The sequence below is a fragment of the Triturus cristatus genome, chromosome 4_1 (assembly GCF_964204655.1).
Source record: "Triturus cristatus chromosome 4_1, aTriCri1.1, whole genome shotgun sequence".
In the NCBI taxonomy this organism is placed as follows: Eukaryota; Metazoa; Chordata; class Amphibia; order Caudata; family Salamandridae; genus Triturus; species Triturus cristatus.
In genome coordinates, this window is record NC_140585.1 from 1,016,077,592 (window position 1) to 1,016,092,297 (window position 14,706).

The 14,706-nt window shown below is 47.0% G+C and overlaps 1 protein-coding gene across 1 annotated transcript in view; it reads left to right on the forward strand.

Moving 5' to 3' along the window:
* Window positions 1-14,706, forward strand: part of SELENOO (selenoprotein O) — a 215,712-nt gene that overhangs the window by 183,658 nt on the left and 17,348 nt on the right. The gene's annotated exons all lie outside the window — the stretch shown is intronic.

Genomic DNA, 14,706 nt, shown 5'->3' on the forward strand with positions numbered 1-14,706 from the left:
CACCATTTTCAATGTGATTTCCCAATTTGGGGATCCCTATTGGATCACAGGACCTAAATCCCCTCAGCTTACGTAATTTGGGAGGCCATCTCTGCTCCTATATTGGTGTTTTTCTCATAGGCTTCTAATGGACTTTGTGGCTCTATCCCATGCCATAATCACTACCTGAGCGGTTCGAAAGAGGTGTTGTGCCTCGACTCCCTCGGACTTCCTCCAGTGATATCTGTGTTGTTCTTCCCTGGCCACATCATCTAAGACAGGGTTGTGATCGATTCTAGATATGTTGCTATCTGGGGCGATGGCTGCAGCTGTCTAGCCCTATATAGATCTTTGTAGTAGCAAGCAAAGGCATCTGCGATTCTGCTGTCTGATTCCACCACCTAACCTTCGGGCCATCTGGCCTCCACCTCTTTTCTTACCATCCTCCTTAAGTAGTGCTAGCTGTCTAAGGGCTGAGGGGTCAGGCTACAGGACTAGGGTTTTCTCAAGTGCCAACTGCTGGCTCTCTAAACGCTATAGGGAGCTGAACGTCTTCTTCCATGTCTGCGATTAGGTTTTTTTACCCTATCCGGAAGGACTGTTTTGTAAGCTTCCCAGAGCACTATTTTGGAGGTAACTGAGTCTTTATTTTCTTTAAAGTAAAGCTCAGAATCCACCCTAATTCCGACCACTACATCTCGATCATATAAGTCCCAGACGTTCAATTTCCAAACCAGTCCCACTCTTAACCCCTCTTTCCGACCTCACCAATAAGGGTGAATGATCCGATAGACCTCGGCAAGGTAGTCTGTTTGCAGTATTGTCCTCACTTCCTCCGCCGGGGCCAGGATATAATCTAAATGGGAAAAGACTCTATGAGCTCCCAAAAAGTAAGAGTACTCCTATCGCAAGGATGTGCCCGCCTCCATAGGTCTGAAATCCCAGGGAATTCGTGAAGCCTGCAAGTGGATATGGGGTGGGTATGTGGGCCCACAGAGCCTGACCTTTGGTGATGTGGTAATGTATGTGTTCCTGATCAGGGTAATGCGACGGCCTGTGTGTCTGCATGTTCAGTGCTCTAATTGAAGCAGAGTTCATGTCTTGCGAGGGTGCTAATTGGCATAGCAATAACACTACCTCTTGAAGTTCATAACTGGAAAACCCCCGGTCAGTCCCAGTGCCCCCCCCCCCCCCCCTCCACCCACAAAAACAACCCCCGAGTGAAACCCCACATCATTAATCATTAAACTACTTGACAGGGGTGTCTGAGATGCCTGTAGCTCACCACCCCCACTTGCTAACTCAATCCCACAAACCCCACGACGACGACCGGGTTAACAGTGTCTCAGTAGAATGAAACAAATTTGTCTCTGGGTTCCTGGGGCCTGCAGTGGAGAGGTGCAAATGATGTTAGTTCGCTGCTATATGTCCCTGGATAAGGGGCCAAAGTGCCCTTCATGATAGCACCGGTAGTTCTGCACTTGTACTGTTTGGCTGGATGCTCTCCACACCTTTTTCGAGAGCGTTGATCGCTGCCGCCAGGGGGTGAGGAGTCTCCAAGTCTGTCTCCTGTCCACCCCCAAGCACCTCATGTGTAGGTGCCCTCTCTGTTTGTGTTTTTGGTCAACGTGACGTCAGGCATGTGGTCCTTCTCTGAGTCTGAAGAAGTCAGAAGTCGCTCAGGGTTGTCTTGCCTCCTCCATGGTACATCGGTATCTCGTCTCAGCTGTCGCAAACGTCTGTTGTCCTTAGGCCGGGCCCCCTCCATTGTGTAGAGGCGGGAGTCGTGCCCATCTTCACGGCGTCTCCGCAGATCCGGCGCTTTACCTCATTGGAGGTGTGTCTCTGCTTCTGCACCTCCCTAGTGTAATCAGAAAATGTAAATATTTTAGAGTTATCATGGCGCAGTTCACCCATTTTGCACCCCTCCGTTAGGATTGTCTCTCTATCATGAAAGTTCAGAAATCGTGCAATCACTTTCCAAGGAGGTGCCCCAAGGGCGGGCTTGCTCCTCAACGCATGGTGTGCCCTCTCTATGACAAGCAGGAGGATACTTTGTCTTAGGGGAAAATGGAACCTAGCCAGTTGTCTAGGAATTGCGCTTTGTCGGGGCCCTCGACCCTCTTCGGGAAATCCCACGAAGCAGCGATTTATTTCGACGGGCGCATTTCTCGCATCTTCCAGTCGCCACAACACTCCTTTGCAAAGATGTTACCGAAGCCGAAATGCCAACAGAGAGTAGCGACCATGTCCTCCAGTTCTGATATCCTCAACTCCACCGAGGAGACCTTTTCAGCTACATAACAGAGATTCTGGCCTAGTAGGGTTACCTCCGAGCGCACTTGTCTTACTTTTCCCTCCAACTCCTCACAGGAAGCCTGTATGGCCAGAAGCAGAGCAGCATTTTCGGGCATGTGTTGCACGGCAGGCTAGGGGGGGGCTTAACTATCAAGTCGCCCTTGACAGGTGGGTTTGGAATCCTTGTCCTTAGCCATTGGTGCCACGAGGGGTATCCTTAGGACAACGTTTCAACGCCATGGGGTCTGCACAAGGGGAATGGAGGCTCAATCAGTATTAGGCTACCCAGGCAGCACCCGGGACCCTTTGCCAACAAGCACGGACTCCAAGAGCCTTTATCTTCCCCTCGTGGGTTAGCTGTGGGAGCGCCTAGATTGAGAAGGAGGTAAATCATCAGGCAGCGGGGATGCTCCAGTGGGCAGCAGGCGCACAACTCTGGTCGCCACAGCACGCAACCGAGCTGCTTGCAATGCCCTGGTTCCTCTGGATTCCAAAATCTGCACAAGGACACATCACAACAAGTACACTGGTAAGGAATAAGACTCCACACGTCCTGTGATGTGTTTATCTCCAGTGTATCTGGGGGATAGGGGGGCTTGAGCGCTAGCAAGGAGCACAAAGTTAAGTGTTGCCCCCCAGATCCCGAGACCTATGGTCTGGACGTGAGGAGGGCTAGGCCTTGAGTACTAATCTTGTAGGTGGCCAAGGGGTGCAGACCTGTGAGAGCTTAGGCCTTAATGCCTGGAATTAGGCACCTCTGTGTAAGCAAACCACACCGGCCTAATGTCGCCCGATTCCGCCCATCGCAGAGAGTTGGCCCAGTGCCTAATGTACCTATACCCACGCGCTTGCTAGTTGACACCAGTCTGCTGCCTTTTGCCACCCACTATCACTGGGTGTCCGGGGCTGCAGGCATGGCAATGGCTTACCAGGTTGCCTCCAGGCCTGTCACTTCTCCCCTGGGCCCCAGACTGATGGCTGCAGCACCCACTCTGCTCGCGCCTTTCCGGCCCGGTCTGTGCTCAACACGCCAGCAACGCCCGGGCTCCCGAGGCAGCTTGCAGCGACACACTGCACTCCGATGCTGCGATCGGATGGTTGGTGTGCTCTGCAGCCACTGTGCTTTTCAGCAGCCTCTGCCTCCACATTTCCACTCTCAACCCGACTTGCCTGGGCTAGTCCTGTTTCTCAGCGGCAGCCAAGGCTGGCACGATGCTCGAGCCGCCCTGCCAACAGCGGTCGACGCCTCGATGCTGCAGCACCGCTCCCAGAGGTCAGCATTCGTACTGGCCTTCTTGGCTCGCCACTGCAGACCAGGGAGAGTCCCTATCTCTGTCCCACAGCGGTCACAGTTCCCGAAGCGGAGCATGCCACGGCAGGCTCCTCTGATGCCGATGGGACACAGGAGGACGCAGGCCTTGGTCGGCGGCTGGAGCGAACAGGCACCCGCTTCACCAGGCTGCCCCCACCGTCAGCTCTGAACCATACAGCCTTCTGGCGACATCTTCCTCCCTCCTCACGGAGGCAGGAGGTACCCCCTCACTCTCTGAGGCACCCACAGCTGGGGCATCGGTCACGTAGATAGGGCCTGTGGTCCTGCTTCTAGTCATGAACTCACCAGACACGCGATTTCAGTGGGTGACATCTTGGGGAGGTTCTCCTCGGTGACTGGCATTTTAACGGCGGCACAATGGCAAGGATTTGAGCAGGATATAATATTCGGACCAGCTCGCAGCTCGGTAACTACATGTCCAGCTCCGCCACCATCTTGCGTCTTAAAATATAAAGTCTACATAGGAGCCCAGGGTAGACAGGAGCTCTTATACTTTTGCACTCATTGTTTTTGATTACTGTTTTGGAAAGCCACACTGGAGTATTCCAATGTTAAGCACTTTTATTTTGATGTATTGGAAAATGTTTTTGGTCTCTTTATTTTAGTGGAACAGCTTTTTTGTATTACTCTATATACTAATGTAATATCCTATTTTTGATTGCACTGAAAAACAGGTTTTCAAAAGTGCTTGTAGTATGTTGGTGAAAACCTACAAAATAGTGTGTAGTGGTGGCTTCAGTTATTTTATTATGAAGAGACTTGCCTTCACCAGTTCATAAGCAGTACTGGTAGGTAGTGTTCACGTTATTGTTTGCTTTCCTAACACTACACATTTATTTTTACTTTCCCCTTTGCTTCTGGCCAGTCAGTGAATACTTGAAACCTTAATCACAGTACTAAACGTTTATATTATTATTAACATTATTTGAAGCTTAAACACCTAAAATAATGAACATTTCCTTTCGTGAGACTACATTTAACTTGCAGCATTTAGCACTTAGTTTTCAATAGGATTGTAGCATTTAGAGAGTCCACCCGGGACAATCACCTTGATGCAATACAACTGACCATTCTGGCATACTGGCTGCAGGGTAAGTGAATTTTTTTTGCCTGCTACCCTTTCTTCAAAACCTTCTTAGGATCCTTTGCTGCCAATAGTAGTTAGGCCTAAAACTGCTTATTAAAACAGATGCCCTCTCACAAGGAGGGTCTAGAACCGTTTTAATGTCTCATTCTCTATTTATCTAGGGAAGCTGAGATTTCTCTCCAAAACGCGACAGTTATTTGTATGTCAAAATTTGAATTAATTTGCATTAAGAGTTGTGCTCTTTTTTTTTTTCTTTCTAATTAAAGAGGATCTTTTTTCTGTTTACCTTGGTGAGATACCTCCCACTGCCCTTAGTTTGCTCATGCAGTCGGTATGCAGAAGATAATAATCCAGAGTCTGAGTTATTTACCTGGTGAATCCTCCGCTTATTGATTCTTGACCATTCTGTACACGAGTGGAACACGTTCAAATATATTGTTGTACAAAAGTGCATCTAATCTAGTCCCCAGTTATTTACAGGAAAAATTCACCATGTGCAAACCACCTAGAAAGCTTACGACTGCTGATCAACGTTTGATTCCCTGATTCAAGTTTAAGAGCATGGCCAGGAGGGACTCTCTCCTTCCAGTATCCTCTCCTTGGGAATCCTTGCTGTGTGACCTGAAGAAACCCACCTCCTTGACTCCCTTGAAAGAAAGGCTGCAGTCGAAGGAACAAACATTCCTTTGGGGAATACCCTTAAAAATATAAAGGGTAAACGAGTGCTCATGAACTTATTTAATGTCATAAAGAAATTTGATATCCATATAATGTTTACAGGCAGTAAAAAACACATCATTATTTTTTAAACTGCAGTGTATCTGGTTTTGGAAGCATCGTCATTGATTCAATTATATATTGAAATGTTATTATCAAGACATCTCTGAGAAAATAAGGTGCTACTGTGCAAGAGGAAGTGAGCGGTGCAGTAGTTAGTGCGGTGAATAGTGATAAGAACATTTCCATACAAGTATGAAAAGGTCTGTCCGTCACAATGTAATGAATCCTGATCATACTGTGCATTAAGACATGCATATAACAGTCTGATCTGAGGGGAGGGACCGTCTAATTGTAGAAATAAGGGTCATTGTTTCGACCACTGTGGCATCTGCTTGGGTGTCTATTTCTCGATCTACAATTTTGCAATTTGGGAAATAGCCTTAAAGACTTTGCTTCAAAAGTGAGCAATATTCAGACAAGACCATAGTACATGTAATTTCTGATGGATACATCTGCCTGTAGATTCCTCACATTTTGAATTGCCATTTGCGCAGCATTCCACTGAAACTTTTCTCCATGAGCTCTCCTACGTTGATGAGGATGTCGCAATGGAATGGCTCCGCTCGCGACCCCGCGCAATGTCACTAAAGTCATAAGAAGGCCTCGTCGGCGTGCAGACGTCCGTTCCCTTTTTTTGCGCTGTTGACGCGTAACAGTTTTTTCAGGACTCTGTTTCTTAGTAGTTTAACATTGTTACAGGATTTTCTGTAATTGTAGCAGTGCGATGGTTGCTCAGAAAGAGTCTGGGTTTAAACCTTGTAGGGAATGTGGTGGTCAAATGTCCATCATGAACCTCTATGATGATTGTCTTTGGTGCCAGTTGTAGGACAACAACGTTGAGGGACGTTCATCATGTTGGCTTATGAATCCGAAGGCCCTCAAAGAGAGGGAAGCTAAACTGTTTATGGCCAGGATGAAGAAGCAGAAGAGGGGCCAAAGAAGGACAAGATCGAAGTTGAAGTCATCGACTCTGCACACCTCGAAGTCATTGAGGAAGCACAAGAAGATGTGGCATCATGGCTCCAGATGCTGTTCTTCTAAGGACAAATTGCCAAAGTCTGGCTTCCCAGCTCCATGGCGTCATGGGAAGTACGCCTACTCCTTCGCCTAAGGTGACTCTGGTTCATTCTCCGACTCAGAGGGGCTGTTTGACGCCCGGGGAAGTGGAGCCTTCGCCTCCGACCACTCGGCCCCCGGCTCCAATGTCTCAGGCGCCTCAGCTAGACAGCCTTGTAACCTCGAGTGGTTGTACTGGATCCGTACCCACCCTTTCCGGCTCCAGGTATGGATCCTTCTCATTTCTTAAATGGGATGTTTGGCATGTTTGCCAAGGTGGCTAACCCTTATGGTGCGCCTGTAGGCCCCATGGGACGCTATCTTTAAACATGGGCTTACCATCTCATTATGCCCAGGCGCCTTTAATGCCATTTATGCTGATGACCCCGAGTTGGCCTATCCCGACGCTGAGGTTCTCAACGCCGATACAGTCCAATGAGGGAAGAATGGAATATTCTACGGTCCTGTCGGCTCCGGTCCAGGACAGTATCTGCTTCGTACAGCGCCCCCAACCATCCATGAAGGGCTTCCATCGACGTCGGCTCCGAAGTCTCTGGCGCCACCGATGCAGATTCCCAAAATAAGATCAAGAAGAGAGGCACAGAGGCTTCTGGAGGAGGAAGAATTCCAGGAGCAACAGGAAAGAGGCTGAGGATGGGGAAATTGTGGATCCCGTGCTTGAGTTTGAAGGGCTTCAGTAAGTTAGTGTGCTAGATAAGTCGCCGGAGTGGGAACTTTCTTCTCCTAAGAGTCTACCTTCACAGGAGGCCTCTTCCTACCATTCAATCATCAGGAAGATGGCTGATCTTCTGGACTTGCAGTTACCCACTTTGGAGATTAAACCAAACATCCTGACAGAGGTTCTTCACTCTCCTTCATCTGTGACAGAGCATCTGCTCCCATTTAATGAGGCTTTGACGGTTGCACCTGGGGATCCGGCCTTTTTGTCTACACATCCATCTCCTGAGAGCTTGGTGGTTCAGGCATCATGCTTGGCTTAACATTTTTCTGGCTCTTTTTCCATCCACACCTGGAGATAGGGATTCAAAAAAGATAGAACAATCAAGAGAAAAAGGTGTTCTCATCAGCCAGTATGGCTTTAAAATCGATGAATGCAACGTGCCTACTGGGTCGCTACATTCATGCGTTGATGGATTCGGCTAAGGATGCGATCCGTAAACTTCCAGAGGATGTCCAGGGCCACGTTGTGGAGGTTCAGTCGGACACTTAAGCTGCAGCCTGTCAAGTTATTCAGTCTGGGCTTGACAGAGCTGACTCTGTTGCTCGAGTGATGTGTTTCTCAGTGGCAACTAGGAAGAACGCCTGGCTGAGAGGGTCTGGTTTTTCTCCGGATATGCAGGCCACCTTTTTGGATTTACCCTGTGGCTCTCGACTTTTCGGAACTAAAGTGGACTCGGCGCTACAGTGCTTTAAGGACAGTAGGGCCACTGCTAGATCGCTAGGCCTGCAGTCTCAACCTGGAGGCTTTGGTTACCGAAGATTTTGGGGCTTTGGCAAAGCTGCTACATTTTGGGCCTGGCTGCAGCAGCAGCAACAACAGCAGGCGAACCCTCTGTATAGATCATACAGAGGGAAGGGCAGTGATCGCCTGTGAGGCTGAACTCGCCAACAAGTCTCCTCCTCCTCTCCTGTTCCCCCAAGTGGTTCAGCAGGGGAGCAGCTCTAGATCCCCCATCTCAGAGCATGTTGGTCCAGTGGGCGGTCGGGTGGCCCATTTTCTACGGAATTGAAGGTCAGTTACATCAGATCTCTGGATTTTGGATCTTGTAGAAAATGGATATGCCCTTCCTTTACGGGAGTTTCCCCTTCCTCCCCGCCCTTCCTCGCCAGGGCTGGTGCTCGGAGGAAAATCTGTTGCTCCTGCAACAGGAGGTTCTATCTTTGCTGGTTTCCGAGCAGGAAAGGGGTCAGGGATGCTACTCTTGGTATTTCCTGATCCCCAAAAAGGACGGGCGTTTGAGACCAATCCTAGACCTCAGGATCTTGAATTTGTACCTCAAACATGAGCGGTTCAAGATGTTGACCCTGGCTCAGGTTCTTCTGGCGCTGCAGCAGGAAGACTGGATGGTGTTGATCAATTTACAGAATGCGTATTTTTACTTTCCCATCCTGAAGTCGCATCGGAAGTATCTCCGTTTTACGGTGGAGTCCCACTACTACCAGTTTGCTGTCCATCCGTTCGGTATTGCGTCCGCACCACGGGTCTTGACAAAGGTAATGGCTGTGGTGGCGGCACATCTCCGAAGGTCAGAGATCCCTGTTTTCCCCATCTAGATCACTGGCTGCTCAAAGCAAAGTCAACCGAGATGGTGCTGCATCACCTGCAAGTAACAACACGGCTGTTGTTTGACTTGGGTTTTTCAATAAATATACCCAAATCTCACCTGGTGCCCTCCCAACGCATCCTGTTTATAGGGGCAATACTGGACAATACTGGGAGTCTTGCTTTCCCGCCTCAGAGGATTCTAGACATCCAGGCTATGATTCCAATATTTCAAGATGGAGCCGCTGTTCCAGTCCTGAAGGTCTTATGCCTGCTTGGTCTGTTCGCTTCCTGCATAACGTTGGTCAACCATGCACACTGGCACATGAGGGCACTCCAGTGGTGCCTCAACAGGCAGTGGTTCCAGCACAACGGAGATCTCTGGGAGGTGGTCCGAATCTCCAGAGACACTGCAGCGGAGCTGTCATGGTGGAGTGTTTCGGGCAGCCTGTCTCAAGGAAAGCCTTTTCAACCTCTTTCTCCTGTGGCTACAGTGATAACGGATGCCTCCACTCTAGGGTGGGGAGCTCATCTGGGGGATCTGGAAGTCAAAGGCCTTTGGTCTCCGGAGAAAAGATTGCTGCACATCAATCTTCTAGAATTGCGGACGATGTGGTACATCAACAAACGGGGATGAGTAGGGTTGTATTGTCTCTGCAGAGAGGCTCTGCGACTCTGGTCTCGTGCTCAGGACCATCAGATTTGTGTAATTGCAAATCATCCTCAGTTCTGAATGTGCGTGCAGACAGCCTCCGTGGGCAATACTTGGCCGATCATGAGTGGCGTCGTTATCTGGAGGTGGTCATTCCATTTTTTAGAATGTGGGGGTTTCCTCGATTGGACCAGTTTGCTACTCACGAGAACGCGCACGAGCACTGCCAGTCATTCTGCAGTCTCCAATATCTGATGCGGGGATCATTGGGGGGGGGGGGTGCGTTTCAGTTGGATTCGGGCTCAGAGCTTCTTTCCGCGTTTCCTCCCATACCCTAGATTCTTCAGATTCTAAGGAATCTTTCCTACCTAAGATGGTTACTCCCTTCCACCTAGGGTAGTCTATCACTTTACTCACTTTCTATTCTCCCTCTCACCCTTCTAAGGAGGAGGAGAGACTTCACTGTCTGGGCCCTAGGAGGGCAGTCAGCTTCTACGTGGACTGGACAAAAGACTTCAAGCTGGACGACCAACTCTTCATTGGTTAAAAGGGCAGATTTAAGGGCAAGGCTGTCAACAAGAAAACGTTGTCCAGGTGAATCATCCTCTGTATAAAGATCTGCTACGCCTTTGCAAATAAGGAGACTCCTGAAGGTATTCGAGCTCAATCCACCAGAGCAAACTCTTCTTCTTTGGCTTTAGCTAGAGGTGTCCCTGTTGTTGACATCTGCACGGAGGCAACTTGGGCCTCCCACAACACTTTTGCGAAACATTATTGCTTGGACTCGGAGGTTAGGAGGGAACTGCACTTTGCACGTTCTGTGCTGCAAGATTTTTTGGTGTAGGTAGGCGGGCACCCTGCTCCGGGTGCGGGACTGCTTGGAGATTCAATTCAAAAAGTGAGGAATCCACAGGCGGGTAACGCTTTTTCTGGTGGACACAGTATCGTCCTGTGGGTTCCTGTCTCGCCCACCCTCCTCCCTGTTGCCTGTCTACTTATGCCGAAAATAATTTTGGCATGTATTTTGTTGTTCGAAATTATGTGATATTTGGCACTATGAAGTGTCAGTATTTTAGAATTTCTAGTTTATTTTCTTCTTTGAAGTAGTATACTGTGTTTACTTTCGGAAAAGTTGTATTCCGTGTATACTTGTGTCATGTTGTCGGTACACTCGTTCGCCACTAAGGCACGGAAAACATGGGTGGAACTGACGTTGGCACTCTGACAAGGCCGCCTTATGGCTCCCGTGACGTTGCACGGGGTCGCGAGCAGAGCTGTTCCATTGTGACGTCCTCGTTGACGTGGGAGAGCTATGGAGAAAAGTTTCTGTGGAATGCTGCGCAAGGGGGATTTAAAAAGGTGAGGAACCCACATGCAGATACTGTATCCACCAGAAAAAGCGTTACCGAAGGTAAGTAACTTGTTCAACGGGCCTGTCTCCCCATTCAAGGGTATAATGCCATCTGTATAGAATCTTATACAGCACTTCTTCCTCTTGTTTGAGGTGTGCAGAGTTATTCGCATGGGTATATTTTTCTTCCACTTGTTTATGATTTAGATTAGGGCTAAGGTCCCTTTCCCACTGCCTTTTAGTATGCATAGTTGAGACAGCTCCTGTGTTTCAATAATTGCATATATCCTAGACAGTAGGTTGTTTGGGTTTTGTGGTACCCTTTCTAATCATAGGGTCCAGAGCCCAATGTTGAAGTTGTAGATAATAGTACCACTTTTTTTTGAAGATATTTTATCATGCATTAATGTCCTCAAACAATTCTGAGATTGTCCTTTCGTAGAGCCCACATAGTCTAAAACATCCACAACCAGAAAATGTAGTTAAGCTCATGTTTAATACAAGAGTTAAATGCTTTCAGTGTGGTTCATGTGACAAAAAATGTAAAGATTTCAATTGCGTTTGGTGCTTGAGGACCAATGGCACTTCCCCCATGGGCCGAGAGGCCACATTTTGGTTGATATCAACCCACTGCTTACTGGTTTACCAGAAACATCATTCCATCATGTATCTCAGCTGGGCAATCTGACAATAATGCAATAGGTGCAGTACTCGCAGTCCACCCTGCTTATGATATTATTATGCATGCTTTCCCACAGAGGAAAGGCCCAAATAAATGTAATACTTGATCTCGTCTTTCATAAGGGGAAGAGGGAATGGTTTGAAAGATGTAAAAGATCTTAGTAGCAGCGTCTTCTTGAGTGCTGGTTTCCTGCCCACCCTACAGTAAGGCATGGTTTTGCAAGGAGGTTAGAGTGGCTTGGCTTCTTTCAGGAGAGTCTTATGATTCCTCTTTGCACATAAGTGAAATTGAAGTGTTGGGTAGTTTAGCAACCATCTAACCAATGTTATATCTTCAAGATTGAGATGTGAAAGACCACCCTTCCGAACTAAGATCAGCCTGTTTTAATTACTGAGATTAATTTGGATACCTGCTATTGTTTGGTATTCTTCCAAGAGAGGGACCAATTCCCTCGGGGAATGTTTGCGCCCATGTGCGACAGCAAAATGTGCTCTGCAGTCTGACACTTTGAACATGTCCAGCCGAGATCTTATTCCCTTTATCAGCTGCTGTTCTCTTATCTTTTGCAGGAGGAGTACTAGATAAAGGGTGAAAAGGAGAGGGGGCACCCCTGTTCAATTTTTTTGATGTATTTAGATACCATTTGCCTGCATCTTGGTAAAGTCCTGGAGTTGTAGAGGACAGCCACCCAGCTCTTAAATCTGTTTCTAAGCCTAATCAGTCATCCACGGCTTTCATCATGTCACCCTTTTGAATGCTTTTTTCCCATCAAGGGATAATATTACATTTTCCTTATTCTTCTTCTGTGGTATAGCTATTAAATGGAATGCCTTCTTGGTGTTGTCCGTGTGATATGAAACCAGTTTGACCAGTGTGAATTAAGAAGGGTGTCAACTTGTCTAGCTGCAGTTTTTGCAACTGGGAAATCAGGCAATATGATGCCCAGCGGATTAAGTCTTGGCTGTTTTTGCCATTAGTGAAATTGTTTCTTTTGCCTTTGTTTGCGATTGCACCTATTTGTGATTAATGCTATTGTAAATCTCGTATCAGTATTGGTATTGTATGGGTGTAAACTGCCTATAAAACAAGGGTGTGTAGCCATTGGGCATAGGGAATTTGCTTACTAGTAAGATTTTTATGGATTCCAATATCTTTTTCCATTATGGATTCCTCCATTTCTGCTGCTATCTCCCATAGAATGGGAAGGGCTACTGAACTCAGGAATGTGATTATAGCCGCTCAGTCAATAACATTTGCAGCGTAAAGTGTCTGACAATATGCAAGGAAAGTCTGTATCTTTCCTTCCTCATTTGTCTGTATTTGCCTTAATTTATATTTGATTTCCCCAATATATTTACGGACCTTGTTCGCAGGCAGTTTATTTTCTCGTAATGTTCCTACTTAATTGCCTCCTTGGAAATGTGCTTCCGCACTGGCGAGGATATAGTTAGCCCTATTGTGTTCTAGGGTTCATAGCTGCCCTTTTACAGAAGTGAGTTGTCCCTAGATCTTCCTGAGTTCAATTTATGGCTGTGTTCTAGCCGTAGTTAGCCCTATTGTGTTCTAGGGTTCATAGCTGCCCTTTTACAGAAGTGAGTTGTCCCTAGATCTTTCTGAGTTCAATGTTCTAGCCGTTAGAGGTCTGAAGTTAGTTCCTGAAGTACTACTTCTCTTATGCGTTTAAGGATACCTGCCTCTTGGATAAAACCACCCTGGATTACGGATTTAAAGGTGTTTCACACTACCTCAGGGCTTGTTTCCTTGGTGCTATTGAAGGATTGGGCCTCCTTGCCTGCCTTTAGTTAGAATTGCTTCTTTGTCTTGTAGAAATGTATTTGGGCAAGAACATCCATAAAATGGGGGCCTGGTCCTTAGGTCTCTGGTTGACTCTGTGCATTCTGTCTAATTCTATTGGCTCTTTGCCCACTCCTTCTAGGACAGGGTCTAATAGGTTGTGAACATAGCGTTGCATTTCTTCTTGTCGTGTGTCACAGGTTATTTTTATTATAATGATGTTTCTCTGCTGCGATCGATTTTTCCAGGTCTCTGAATTGCTCCTAAAGGAGTAGGTGGTGATCTTCAAGCATTAGCATGTTTTGTAGAGTATTATAATTGCAACTTTCGCACTGATTCCATATTCCAAGTCGTTCACCCTTCCATCTAGATCATTGACATTCTTTTTCATATCTTTTAGGCCTTTTAAGCCTTCACTGCTTAAATTTCTTCTTTGAAATTTGTAGAAAGTTTGTAGTAGGACCTCTTTGTTGATTGTTCAGGTCTGCCCTGAGATCAAGTTGGCCTGTCATATTCAAGCATGTTTTCGCCCTTCTGGCCACTACTCTATCTTCCGGACCTGTTTTGGTGCAACAGGCCTTGAATGGCAATTTTATTTTTTCTCCTACTGCCTGTGATTTTTATCCATTACAAAGACGGCTGTTCTTTTTACTGTATATCGTCTTGGCTTACCTCTTTGCCTAGCATGGTGCTTCTGTTTTGAATTGCTGAATGGACAGGCTGTGGACTCCTAATGTGTCTGAGCATGTCAGTGTAGCAGTTGTTGCACTTTGGTTTCTCTCCCTAAGGAGGCTGCTTGGCTCTCTTGTATTCAGTCAGGCGGAGTGCTCGGAATGTCCAACTGTTGGGCTCTCGGGGTGAACTAGGCAGAGTGTAACTCTCAGGTGGTTTGGCTGCAAGCAGTGCGGAAGGCAAATCTGTCCCCATAGCTTTGGCTCTGCAGGTTTCGTGCTAATCCAGATGTTATATGTTTGGTTGCAGGGAGTATTTTACGGAGGGCTTTAAAGGCAAAACAACTAAGGGGAAACTTTGCATTCCAAGGAATGTGGATGAATACCTATGTATATAAGAATACAGTGTTCTACTAGGAATCGTACACTGATCTTTCAACATTTGAATGTGTATTCACCTTTGAGCTTTGGCCACTCGTGTCTGTAAGGTAAGAGAGCAACATGTTCCATTCCTTTACTTCCATTACAGTATACAATGGCTTTTCATGAATCCAGCTGCACATATTGTTTTCACTGTGGTTTTGGTTCATTTAAATCCTTAGGACAAACACATAAGCAAGGTATGTACTATTTTTTTTTTAAATAGGTAGTATTATTTCTCAAAGAAAGGGGTAAACATGTTAAGGGGTTGATATTTCAGAATCTGTTACATTCGCAATTATATATTAACATCACATGA